The 13,991-nt window shown below is 33.5% G+C and overlaps 1 protein-coding gene across 20 annotated transcripts in view; it reads right to left on the bottom strand.

Moving 5' to 3' along the window:
• The window catches only part of DLG1 (discs large MAGUK scaffold protein 1), a 222,848-nt gene that overhangs the window by 55,489 nt on the left and 153,368 nt on the right, over positions 1-13,991 (bottom strand). The window lies entirely within an intron of this gene.

The raw sequence follows: 13,991 nt of genomic DNA, 5'->3' as shown, positions 1-13,991 counted from the left end.
AGGAAAGCAATTACCTAAAAGTATTAAAATAAGTCTGATTTCAAGGACTGACATTTAAATAAGGTAAATGTTATTAAATGAACAAGGAGACATTTTTTTCAACACAGGGTCCTTCCTTGGGTGAAATAATTACTGAGGGGCCCATTCACACTCCAGAAGCGTAAGAAACTTAATTCTTATTTCTGAAAAGCTGCCAAAACCAAGCAAACTGCAAGGTACATTAATCTTTAGAGACTGAACACTTTCATTACAAGAAAAACTTAATATGATATTAATGCGAGCATTAGACTTAAATGTAATAAACTTTAAATATTAACATTTCTTTTTTCCCATAAGAACAATCAATGAATAAAATACAGCAATGTTTGGGACCTTCACTGAATATTTTTGGAAAAGAAGAAGATCTGTCATGCAATTTTTACACGAAAGCCTGTTTTGTTGATATCTAGCCTAAAACCTGTTAAAGATTACAAACCAATTTTGGAAAATGTGACTACAGAAATTTCTGGGATCACAAAACTTCTATAAAAGAACATTTTAAACAGATAAATACCTGAAGTTTTATATTATCTATAAAGGATATCATCATGCAATTAAGTTAAAATATGCACATACCTTTGGAATGGAAACTAAGATTCAAATATTAATCCAAACAAATGTAACATAATGTGGTTGTATTAGAGAACATCTCTAGCTGAAGGCTATAAAAAACTCAACTCAATGTATAAACAGTTCTACACTGAACATAAAGAAAATCCTTCTAATTCTCAGGAGAACAATTTAGAGAAGAAATACAAAGATAAACTGTCATAGATTATTGTAGATAAGATCATAATTTTTAATGAATTATTCCTGAGTATCAAATCCTTTTGCTACAGAAAAGATCTGAAGACAACCTATATAGATTGAAAAGAGAATAATTTGTTAAAAAGATTACAAATTACAAATGCTCCTAAATAACACCAAACATTTTAATGGAATACACTATCAAAATCCTAGTATAAATGCATACTGTGTAAACAGACTTAAGAGTCATTTTAATTTAAACTAACACTTAAAAAATGGAGATGTAATTTACATAAACTCCACACTTTTAATGGGACAGTTTAGTGTTTGATATATTCACAAGCATGTGTAACCACTACCGTACTCTAATTCCAAAACATTTTCATCAGCCCCCGCCAAAACCCACAACCCATTAGCATTCATTCCCTTCTTCCTTCTCTTCTTTGACCCTGGCAACCACTATTTTACTTTCTGACTCTAAGGATTTGTCTATTTTGTACATTTTAAATGAATGGGATATTATAAATATGTGGCTATTTGGGTATGGCTTCTTTCACTTAGCTTGTTTTCACGGTTCATCCTGGTTGTAGCCTGTTTCAGTACTTCATTACTTACAATGGCTGAGTAATACTCCATTGTATAGATACTCCATATTTTATCTACTATGCTGAATTTATTCTTTTCGATACTACTGTAAATTGAATTGTTTTCTTAATTTCACTCTAAGGTTGTTCAATGCTTGTATATAGAAACACAACTGTTTCTTGTGTAGTGATTCTCTGTCCCACAAACTTGCTGAGCTTGTTTATTAAATTATTAACTCTGACAGTTCTTTTGGATTTCCTAAGATTTTCTATATATAAGATCATGGCATCTACAAATAGAGACAATTTTGCTTCTTCCTTTTTAATCTAGAAAGAGTTTGTTTCTTTTTCTTGTCTAACTGCCTACCTAGAAACTCCAGTACAATGTCAAATAGAAGTGGCAAGAATGGACACCCTTGTCTTGTTCCTGATCTTAGAGGGAAAGCTTTCACTGTTTCAGCATTTAGTGTGACATAAGCTATCGGTTTTTCAGTCACCCTTTATCAGGCAGAGGAAGTTCTCTACTATTCCTAATTTGTTTGGTGTTTTTATGATGTAAAGTGTTGGTGTTTGACAAAAGCTTTTTCTATTGAGATAAGTGGTCATGTAGTTTATGTCCTTAACTCTATTAATATGGTGTCTTACTTCTATTGGTATTCCTATGTTGAACCAACCATGCACTCCTTGGATAAATTCCACTTGGTTATGGTGTACAATCCTTTTTATGCTAGTGTATAATCCTCTTTTATGCTGCTGAATCCAGCTAGCTATTTTGTTGAGGATTTTTACATATAAATTTATAAGGGATTTTATAGTCTTCTCTTCTTGTCATATCTTTGTCTGGTTTGATATAATAACAATATTGGCCCTATAGAATGAGTTGGGAAGTGTTCTTCATACCTATCCCTTTTTTGGGAAGAGTTTGGGAACAACAGGTGTTATTTAAATATTCTATGGACTACACTAGTGAGGCTGTCTCATCCTGGGCTTTTTCCTTTGTGCGAAGTTTTGATAATCTATTCAATCTCCTTAATTGTTATAGTTAGTTTCTATTTCTTCTTGGATCAGTTTCAATAGTTTATGTCTTTCTAGGAACTTATCAACAATTATACAATATATGCAACTATATATCACATATAAGCTATATATAACATATATTATAAAATGTTCTTTGGTTTTTAACAACAATTTTTGTCTTAAAGTCTACTTTGTTTGATCTTTGTATAGCCATTCTTTATGTTTCCTGGTTACTCTCTGCATGGTATATCTTTTCCAATCTTTTAGTTTCAACAAAGATTGAATCTATTTTTAATGGATTTTCTAGTATGAATATTATCAATACAAATATTCCAGAAATTATATGAAATCCCAGAAAATCTGATATGTATGTCATCATCCATAATTACCATTATCATCTTAACATGTTGTATGTCCCAGAAATAACTAAATTTTCTTGTCACTGCATTATAATGACTTCTCATTAGATATTTAACCATGGCCATTTTTAAGTCTTGCCGTATACAGTTATTGCTTTACTCTGATGGTTTTGCAAACGTGTTTCATTTTCAGAGACTCATGGGAAGGGCTCTGACATGTACTCAAGAATACAGGCTTCTGATAACTTTCAGATCATACCACTGAACTGGGTAGAAAGTTATATGACACTAACAGAAAAACTGATGGCTTCATAAAATTGCTAATAAAAGATCACTATCAACAAGAATTAATTACATGGGAGTGGATGAACTGGTCAGGGTAATTATAATTTTGTGATTTTGTTTGAAACATTGTTGGTTTTCTAGTCTTTCATTTTTTCCAGATTTAAGGAAACTTCTTCTCTTAAGCTGTCTATGATGTACAACAATTTGGTAAGGTATATCTTTGTGGAAAAAGATGAAATATTTATCGTTTCCTCCCTACCACGATCCCTCCAGAATTAGAAAACTCTCAGTAAGTATGCCTCTTTTCATGGTAATATAGTTATTTGTTCATGGCAATATAGTTATCTGTTCAATAGGAATCTGTTCTCCTTGTAATAGGACACAGTTGGAAACATTGTTTGTATCACCAGAGTTTTGACTGGAACATCATATTTGAGAATGTGCAGGCTCATATATAACCAGACCAACTTGGAAAACCAGCTTGGTAGCTTGCTTATAGGATTCCTGGCATTGTTGTCAGATGAGTAAGGGAGGTCACTTCCTGGCATGTGCAGGAAACTCGGAATATTTTGAGGACCTCAAGAAGAGAGGGATTAACCCAAATCCATGGCTATTGTAGATGAAATCTGATGGCAAGTCCTTGGCTTGCTAACGTGTTTCATTTTCAGAGACTCATGGGAAGGGCTCTGACATGTACTCAAGATGTTCAGAGAACTCAAGAGGAGTATAGATGCACAGAGTGAAGTTTTTAGCAAAGAGCTGGAAAATATAAAGAATACCCAAACAGAGTTAAAGAATAAAATCACTGAAATGAGTAACACAGTAGAAGGAACCAAGAATAGACTAAAAGAGGCAGAAGAATGGATCAACGAGCTAGAAGACAGATTAGTGGAAATCTCTACTGCAGAACAGAAAAAAAGAAAAAGAATGAAAAGAAATGAGGACAGTTTAAAGACATGAGGATAGAACTCTGGGACAATATGAAGTGCACCAATATTTGCATTACTGGGATCCCAGAAAGAGAAGAGAGAGAGAAGAACCTGAGAACATTTTTGGAGAGATAATCACTGAAAACTTCCCCAGCTTGGGAAAGGAAACAGTCACCCAAGTTCAGGAAGCACAGAGAATTCCACACAGGATCAACCCAAAGAAGAATGTACCAAGGCACATAGTAATCAAATTGATAAAAATTAAGAATAAGGAGAAAATATTAAAATTGTTGCAAGAGAACAGCAACAAATAACACATACAAGGGAACTCCCATGCGGTTATCAGCTGATTTTTCAGCAGAAACTCTATAGGCCAGAAGGGAGTGGCAAGATATATTTAAAGTGATGAAAGGGATAACTTATAACCAAGAATACTCTATCCAGCAAGGCTCTCATTCAGATTTGATGGAGAAATCAAAAGCTTCACAGATAGCTCACAGTGAAAAAAAATGTGACAATGAATATATGCATGTTTACGTATAACTGAAAAATTGTGCTCTACACAGGAATTTGATGCAACGTTGTAAAATGACTATAACTCAAATAAAAAAATGTTAAAAAAAAAAGCTTCACAGATAAACAAAAGCTAAAAGAATTCAGCACCACCAAACCAGCTTTACAACAAATGTTAAAGAAACTTCTCTAGTCATCAAACCATATGAAAAGAGAACAGAAAGAAGAGAGAGAGAGAGAAAAAGACCTACAAAAGATTGCTTTGGCAGTTTGGGGTCTTTTATGATTCCATATAAATTTTGGAATTGCTTGTTCCAGTTCCTTGGAAAATGTTGTGAGTACTTTGACAAGGGTTCCACTGGATCTGTAGATTGCTTTGGGTAGTACAGCACAATCCAAGAGCACAAGATACCTTTCCATTTCTTTGTATCATCTTCAATTTCCTTCATTAATGTTTTACAGTTTTCAGAGTATAGGTAACCTCTTTGATGCAAAGTTTGAATCTAAAATGTCTGTTGTAGAAAGTTAGATCTTTTTTATCTACCCTGTTGACACCTGTCTTTTAATTCGTGTATTTAACCAATGTACCTTTAAAGTAATCACTGAAAAAAAAGATTCATGCTATCCTTTTTTTTTTTTTTTTTAACAGGCTGGGGTTAGATACCCAAACAGAATGGAAAATTTTACGAAGAGAATAATTTGGCAAAGTATGGTAAGATAAGCAAATGTCTACCACACTGGTTTCTCATATGTGTAACTGGAAAATAACTTAAAACTTTCACTTTATCTTGCAACCATTAGTAATAATTGGTTCAGGCAAGAATTACCATGCTAAACCAGTGAATGAAAGCTTGAAGATAAAGACATTTACATACATCAAAGTACGTCCCCACAAATGATTCACTAATTTTAAAGGGGAAAACAGTCACTTTTCCATGAGGAAGCCTGCCAGACATTGCTTTAACCAACTGATCAAAGATAACATCACTATAATGGAACATATTGATATCATATACCTTTGGATAAACAGCAATGAGGACACAACATCTCTTTCATAGCATTTCTGCCAAAAATGTATAACCTAAGTCTAATCCTAAGGAAAACATCGGAGAAACTCAATTAAGGGGCATTCTACAAAATAACTAGTCTGCACTTTTCATTGATGTGCATTGATATGAGAGACACAGAAAGGCAGAGGAACCATTCCAAATTGATGGAGATTAAAGACAAATGAAAACTAAATGAAATGTGTGATGCTGGACCAAAAACAATTGTTATAGAAGTCTGTACCATAGATAATAGTATTGCATCGCTGTTGACTGTCCTGATTTTGAAGACTGTCCTGATTTTGAAAATTGTCCTGTGGTTATGTAAATGAATGTTCTTAGCAGATACACACTGAAGTATTTAGCAAAGAGGTATGAGATCCGCATCCTTCTCTCAAATAGTTTGGGGGAAATATGTGTATGTACACACATACATATAGATATACACAGAGAAAAAAGTACAAGTGAATGTGGCAAAATGTTAATAACTGGTGAATCTGGGTAAAAGATTATGTGGCACTTCTTTCTACTATTTTTTTTGCAACTTTGCTTTACATTTGAAATTATTTCAAACTAAAAAGTTTTAAATTTTAAGGTAATAAGAGACAGAAATATATGAAATTGTTCAATAAATGAAACATTCTAATCAGTGTTATTATTTAGCTAGAGAAGCACTAAAGAACCGTGGCTTAGTCCTTGAGTGACTGTACTAAAGCAGAGCCTACCCTGATTAAGGCAGTATATATAGTACCAAAGAGATAACCTTAGGATTTCTGGTAGATGAAATACATGACCTAGGACCAGAGTGGTATCAAACAGATCTGACTCTAATAAAAAAAACTCTGGCTACCATTTACTCCCAAAACCACTAGAGGGGCTCAGGAATATCTGTAGAGATAACTGGCAGGTGACTGAGAAAGAAAGGTTCTAGGGTGACTATTCAGTGTCTGTACTCAAAGAGTAGTGCAGTAGGTCTATCAGTCCATCTACCTGCACTACCCATATTCTCTTCTTAGGGAATCTACTCCAGCGTGGAACCTCTGAAGATGAAATTAGAGATGGAGCATTTGTATGCCATCCATTTGGCTATTTGTTTTCTTTATGCCTTTATGCCTTTTGTTCCTCTATTACTAACTTTTGTTAAAGATTATCTTTTCTCATGTTTTTCTCTTGTCATAAGGTCTTTCCTATTGCTCTCAGGGTATTTCCTGAGAGAAGCTTAGAAACCTTTAAAATTTTTAAGTTTACGGATACATACTGCCAAACAGAAAGCTGTATTTAATTTACAATAACATTAGGGTGAGCAATTGTTTGGGACTTCCTATTTTAAAACTGAGCCTATAGGGGTTTCCAGCCTGGAGCTGTCAGTGCTAAACCTGGGAAAGTTTTGGGTGAACCAGGGTGCTGGTCAGTCTAACATATCCTAGCAGTGTGTCAGTGACCCATATAAAGTGGTCCCACATGGACAATTTAAAAAATATCTATTTTTGTTTTGTTTTTCACACCTAACTCTAAGCTGACTGAACATTAATTTTGACATGAGGTGTGAAGTGAGGTTATAAGCTAATTTTATTCCTCTAAATAACTAGCTAATTCATCCAACATTTCTTTTTTAAAAATCCATTCCTTACCTCTAATTTGCCCTTACCATACTCTGAATTATTTTTAAAATTTAGATTACAGTGTAACTCACAAGCAATAAAAATGTACAAACTTAAACAGTTCAGTTGGAAGGATTTTTGACAACTGTGTATGCCCATGAAACTACAACCCCAAACACACCTTTTCCATCAACCAACCTAGAAATCTCCATTGTGCCTCTTTATAATAGTACAATTGCCAGCAACCACTTTCTGACTTTTATCAACACAAATTAATGCTGTCTGCTCATGATGATCTTGTAACTGGAATCATAAAGTATGTATTTTTTGGGTGTGTTCTGTTTTACACAACATGATGTTTTTTAGTGTCATTTATGTTGTTTTGAGTCTTATTATTTATTTATTATCATTCCTGTTGAAGTGTTTTTGTAAATGTAAGATTCCTTGGGTAAAATCTGGGTAATAAGGTTAGATGTATGTTTAATTTCTTTAAAACTTCCCCAAAAGTCCTTGTAGTGGTTGTACAATTTTACATGCCTACCAGTAATGAGTAAGACTTATAACTGCTCCACATTCTCGCCAATGTTTGTTATCATTTTTTTCTCTGTAGCCATACAACTGGGTAGGATATGGTATTTCATTATGACTTAAAAAAAGTTTTTTATTTAGGCATAATTTACACTGAATAAGGTAATCTTTTTTAGTTTACAGGTAAGAGTTTTGACAACTGTGTATGTTGTATAGCCAATGCCACAATCAAGATATGGAAAAGTTATATCACTCCCACCCAAATTCCTCTAAACCCATTTATTTAATGTGTTGTTTGCACTGCCCTGATGCCTAATGTTAAGCACCTTTTCATGTGTTTATAGGCCATTCATAAATCTTGTTTTGAGAAATATCTGTCTTAAGTCTTTTGCTCATTTTTAAATTGAGTCACTCATCTTTTCATTGTTGCTTTGTGGGGAAATGTTTATATACTCTGGATATGTCTTTTGTGAGATATAAGTACTGAGAATATTTTTTCCCACTGTATGACTCATCTATTTGGTTTCTTAATGGCATCATTTTTTATGGTCAGTGTTTAACATGTCTTGTTCAAGAAACTTGTCTACCTCAGGGTTGCAAAGATATCCTCCATTGTTTTCTTCTACAAAGATTATTGCTCTGGGCTTTACATTTAGATTTGTAACCCATCTAGAATTAATTTTACATCTGGAGTAAGACTGACTTGAGGTTTGTATTTTCCCATACAGATAACCAGCTGTTTCAGCACCATTTATTAAAAAGACTTTTCTTTCACCTATGAACTGACTTGATACAGTCCCGGGTACCATTTGAGAAATTTTTGCCTAATCCAGGTTCACTAAGATTTTTTTATGTTTTCTTCTAGAAATTTAGCTTTATAATCCATTTCAAGTTAATTTTTGTAGATGATGAGTGGTAAGGCTAGAGTTATATTATTCTTCTTTCATCTACCTATACTATCAATTATAGAAGAGGGTGTTTAAATCCTGAACTGTGACTGTAGATTTATCCATTTCTCTCCTTAGTTCTGGCAATTTTTGCTTCACATACTTTGAAAGGATCATTAGGTACATACACACTGAGGACTGTTACGTCTTTTTGATGAAAAGATGCTTTTATTATTGTGAAATCTCTAAGTAATACCACTTGTCTTGAAGTCTTTTCCTGTCTTATATAAATATAGTCACATCATCTTTCATATGTTGTTTATATGGTACAATTTCTTCCACTCTTTTACTTACAACATATTAATCTTTATCTCTAACGTGAATTTCTGACAAAGGGTCTGTTTGGGTCTTGGTTTTTTGAACCAAGCTGAAAATTTCTGCATCTTAACTGGAGTGCTAACTGTCATGTAGATATAGTTGGATTTTAATCTCACATCTTGGCATTGCTTTTTTTTTTAACCTTGTCTTTTCATCCTTCCCTGCCTTTGTTTGGAAAAAAAGGATGTGTTTTATCATATTTCATTTTAGCTCCTTTATTGACTTTCAAAAACTGTACATTTTTGTAGTATTATTAGTGCTTCCTCTAGAGATTATAACATGCAAGTATAAGTTATCACAGGCTCTTTCAAATAATTTTGTACCGGAAGAAGGTAGAACTCAGTGGTAGAGTGGATACTTAGCAGGCACGAAGTCCTGAGTTCAATACCCAGTATCTCCATCAATAAACAAACAAACCTAATTACCTCCCTCATCCAAAAAAAAAAGAACTCACAAAAAATTCTGTATCACTTCACAAACGTATAAGAACCAAGAGGATAATTCCATCCTCCCTTTCAACTTGTGCTCTAGTGGCCTTATATTTTACTTATCCTTATGTCATAACTCACACAATACAATGCAATTATTTTGTTTTAAACAGTCAATAGTCTTATGTGAAGTCATTTTCTAAAAATGTACTTTTTATATTTATCCAGGTATTTACCCTTTCTATTATTCTTAATTTCTTTCTGCAGATCTAAGTTTCATCTGATACAATTTTTCTTTAACCGGAACAACTTCTAGTATTTCTTTTAAGTCTATCAGAAACAGATTCTCTAAGATATTGTCTATCTGAAAATGTCTTAATTTCAATATCATTTCTGATGACTAATTTCACCAGATATAGGATTCTAGATTGTCAGATTTTTCTTTCACCACTTTAAAAATACTGTTCAATTGTTTTATGTCTTCTATTATTTCCAGTGAGAAGCCAGCTGTCACTTGTATTGTTCCTATATATGTAATGTGTTTCTATGTTTGCTTTTAACATGCACTCCTTAACACAGCTTTCCAGCCTTTGGGACATATCTGGGTCTGGTTTGCTTTTTATGTATTCTGCTTTGGGTTTGTTGAGCTTCACAGATTTGTGAGTTGGTATCTTTCATCAGTTTTTGAAAGTTCTCTGGCATTATATCTTCAAAGATTCTATCTGCTCTTTGTTTTCTGATATTATTGTCCAATATCTCCTCTTAATTTTCATAGATCTCAGATGCTCTGGTGTTTTTCCTTCCCAATCTTTTTTCTTCTCTAGCTTTATGTTTCATTTTGGAAACTTTCTCTGACATATGTTTAAGTTCACTGATTCTTCCCTCTGCTGAGTCCAGTGTGCTGTTATGCCTTTCAAGCAAAATTTTTATTTGTGATAGTTTAAAAATTTTTTTCTACCAATTCCATGATTCATCTTTTGCAGTTTCTATGTCTTTGCTGAAATTCTCCATTCTTTTCATCTATATTGTCTACCTTTACTCTTACATGCTTTAGTATTTTTATCATCATCATGATTTTATCTTAATTATTTAAAACTACCTGTTTGATGAAACCAGTATCTGAGCCTTTTCTCAAGTTACTTATATTGACTGCTTATCATCTTGACAACTAGCTTTTCTTTTTCATGTGTTTTGCAATTTTTAATTATAAAGTAGATATTTTAGAGAAAATAACAGTAAAGGCTGAAATAAATACTATTTAATTCCAGAATAGGGAATAATCCTTGTATTAGGCCACTAAAGTGATGCAACTGCGTCTATATGATCTGTAGTTGAGATGTTACTGGATTTTGTTGCAGCTTTGGGTTTAGTTTCAAATGTTGAGAAGAGGATTAAGACTTTTCCTTCTGAGAGCCTTAGGAATATGAGCACTAGTAAAATGCTCAAGATCTCATCTCATCTCTCACACACACACACAGCTTTATAACCCTGCTGTTAACTTACTGAGGTTGCTGGTAATTTCTCTTTGCCCTCAAGACCTGTCCCAGGTTTGCTGTGTCTTGGAGATATTTGTTGGCCCACATGACCTCATAGGGCTTTTTCTCAGCTCTCTTGCTCACTTTCATCCCTTAGCAGCTAAGTAGTTAGTTTTCACAGATCTGCCCAAGGTTCCCCTATTTACTGGCAGATGTCTTGTATTTTGGGATGCCCTGGATGACTTATAATAATTTTCTCTTCTCTGCTGGTTCACAACCTTTGATTATCTCCAAGCACTCAGTGAAGACCCATGGAAAAGAGCTGGCCGGTAGATACAGACTTGCTCTGTGGCTTTCCAGAGTTTTTATCAGTTTCATCAGTCCACTGAGGCCATTACATGTTGGGTAAAGTTTTGGCTGGTTTCGTCCTGTCTCTGTCTAATCTTTCTGTTCCTCCAATCACTCTACCAAGGAGGAGCTTCCATGGGTGTTTTCTTGTCTATGAAGGGCTAGTTACTATCAGGAAGTTAGTTTATTTAGGTGACTTTGAATCCTCAGTTCTCTAATGAGTTTAGTTTTTCTAAACTTATCCAGATTGTTTCGGTTGTCACAGTAAGAGTGACGGTCTCTTAAGACCTTCTACATTCTAACATTGTAACTAAGGTGTATTTCTGCTTTACAAATCTGTTCCAATAATCACTATTCTTGGGTAGTACTATGCTATTTCAGTTGCTGTACCCTGAGGTATGAGTGCAGTTTCTATTTACTAGAACTGCATATTAATAATTTCCTTTATTTTCTAAGATTGTAGTACTGTAATCCTTAACAAAGTACTTTTGCATATTTGAAGACTCAAATTCCCAAAATTTTCATTCAAACACCATGATCTCAGAAGAACTAAAACAAAAAAGAGCTCTATTTCTTTTGTAAATGATCAATCATCTTTTTGTTTCGGATTCAGTCTATCTTGAATTATAAAGGATCCTCAAAAAGATAGGCTGTAGGAATATGTTGATGTATCTCAGTATGTGCAGGGAAGGGTCAGGTAGCAAGAGGGACTGATCTGAAAACTGCAATAAAAGATCCAATTTTTGGAATGCTTTCCCTATCATGTTCCAGTAACAAAACTCTTTGGTTTGAAGAATATTTTCCTTTACTTTATATCTTGTAGTTGAGAAGCTCTTTATTGATTTACACTGAAGAAATGATTTAAAATAATTATCTGTACTGAATAGCATTGTTGACACAGGATATAGTTTTTTTCTATAATTCAGATTCTAAAATATCAGGAAGTGTTACCCAAATTTTTAATTAAAAAGAAAACAGCATAGCATAATATAAGTTAAGGTGAATCCTGGCTATACCATTTATTAGATATTATTAGCTACTATGGGTAATTAACCTCTTAAGTTCAGTTTTCTTATTGGAAAAATGATGGTAAGAATGTGATGCTCCTGAGTTTACCACAAGCAATGTAAGATATTTTTCAAAGAATACCACTCCCCAAATCAAGCAGAACTGCATATCCACATATAAAGTAAATAAAGTACTACTGACATTAAATTCACAATGTCAAATTTAGAACATAAGAAAACCATGTACTATGTAAGTTACCATAACGTAACATTAGATACCTACAAACTTCAGAAAACAGAACTATTATTTATAGAATACAGGCATACCTCATTTTATTGTGCTTCACAGATACTGCATTTTTTACAAATGGAAGGTTGGCAACCCTGCTTTGAACAAGTCTATTGGTGCCATTTTACCTCACTTTGTGTATTTGCATTTGCTCATTTCATGCCTCTGTGTCACATTTTAGAAATTCTTGCAATATTTCAAACCCCCCACCAGCAAAAAAGATTATAACTTTCTGAAGGCTCAGATGATGGTTAGCATTTTTCAGCAGTAAAATATCCTTTACACTGTTTTTTTTTGACATAATGCTAATAGAGTACCATATAGTATAATCATAAGTTTAGCATGCACTAGGAAGCCAAAATATTTATTTGACTTGCTTTATTGCAACATTTGCTTTATTGTAGTGGTCTGGAACTAAACCTGTAATATCTCCGAAGTATGCCTGTATATAATAAATAGGTTTAAAAGACAAACCTGAAAGACCATAAGAAACTTTACCAGTTCCTCTGTTAAAATAAACTTAATTACCTCCCCCCAACAAAAAAAGAAACTTTAAATAATCAAGACTCCCCCAAAACCACCAAGGCAGATTTGAAAAAGAATCAGAAAAAAGTTCTAGAAAGAAAACGGCACTTTGAAATGAAAAAGTTATTTTTGGCTTAAAGAGCAGACTAGACACAAATGAACAGAATTTATGAACTAGAAAACAAATTTAACTGAAATGAAGTACAAGGAGATAGAGTTGACAAATAAGACATTGGGATTAAAAGACATGGAGAACAGAATGACAATGTTCTCTCATAGTAGTTCAAGAAGGACACAGCATACACAATGTGGGAAAGGAAAATTTAAAAAGATAATGGCTAAGATTCCAGAATTGATGAGATAGGACTCCTCTAATTCAGGAGGTATAAAAGACCCCAAGCATTATAAATGAAATGCTAGGCATAGATACATTTTAGTAAAACTGCAAAACACTAAAGACTAAGAGACTTAAAAGCAACCTGAAAAAAAAAAATCACCTACAAACACAATAGGGTGATCTTTTTTGTTAAACAGCAACAAAAGAAGCCAGACAGTATAAAGTAACATATTCATAGTATTGAGAGACAACATTTGTCAACCTAGAGTTCTAGATTGAATTATATTTGTAAGTAAGGGTAAATTAAAAATATTTTTCAGCAAACCTCAAGAATATTTACCATCAGAAAGTCACTGCTGAAAGAACAATCCAAGAGTTCCCACTAAGGTGCATTTGGGTATCTGAGGGACATTTTTGCTTCCTGGAATGACTAGGGAGTTCTACTAGGATGAGAATGGGAGCTAGAAAAGCTAAATTTTCTACAATGACCAAGATAGTCCTTGTTTGGAACAACAAATCCTATCCCAGTGCTGTTAGTGACTTACTGAGAAACACTCTAGAAGAAAGAAAAATAGAAATGATGATGAACAAAAAAATTACAAAACACATGGATTAACTGTTAAAAAACAAAAAGAAAAACGACTAAGTTTGGGAGACATAAAGATGAAA

The sequence above is a fragment of the Vicugna pacos genome, chromosome 1 (genome assembly GCF_048564905.1).
Source record: "Vicugna pacos chromosome 1, VicPac4, whole genome shotgun sequence".
NCBI lineage: Eukaryota > Metazoa > Chordata > Mammalia > Artiodactyla > Camelidae > Vicugna > Vicugna pacos.
Note: the sequence above shows the minus strand (reverse complement) of the source record. Positions and strands in the feature narration are given on the sequence as shown.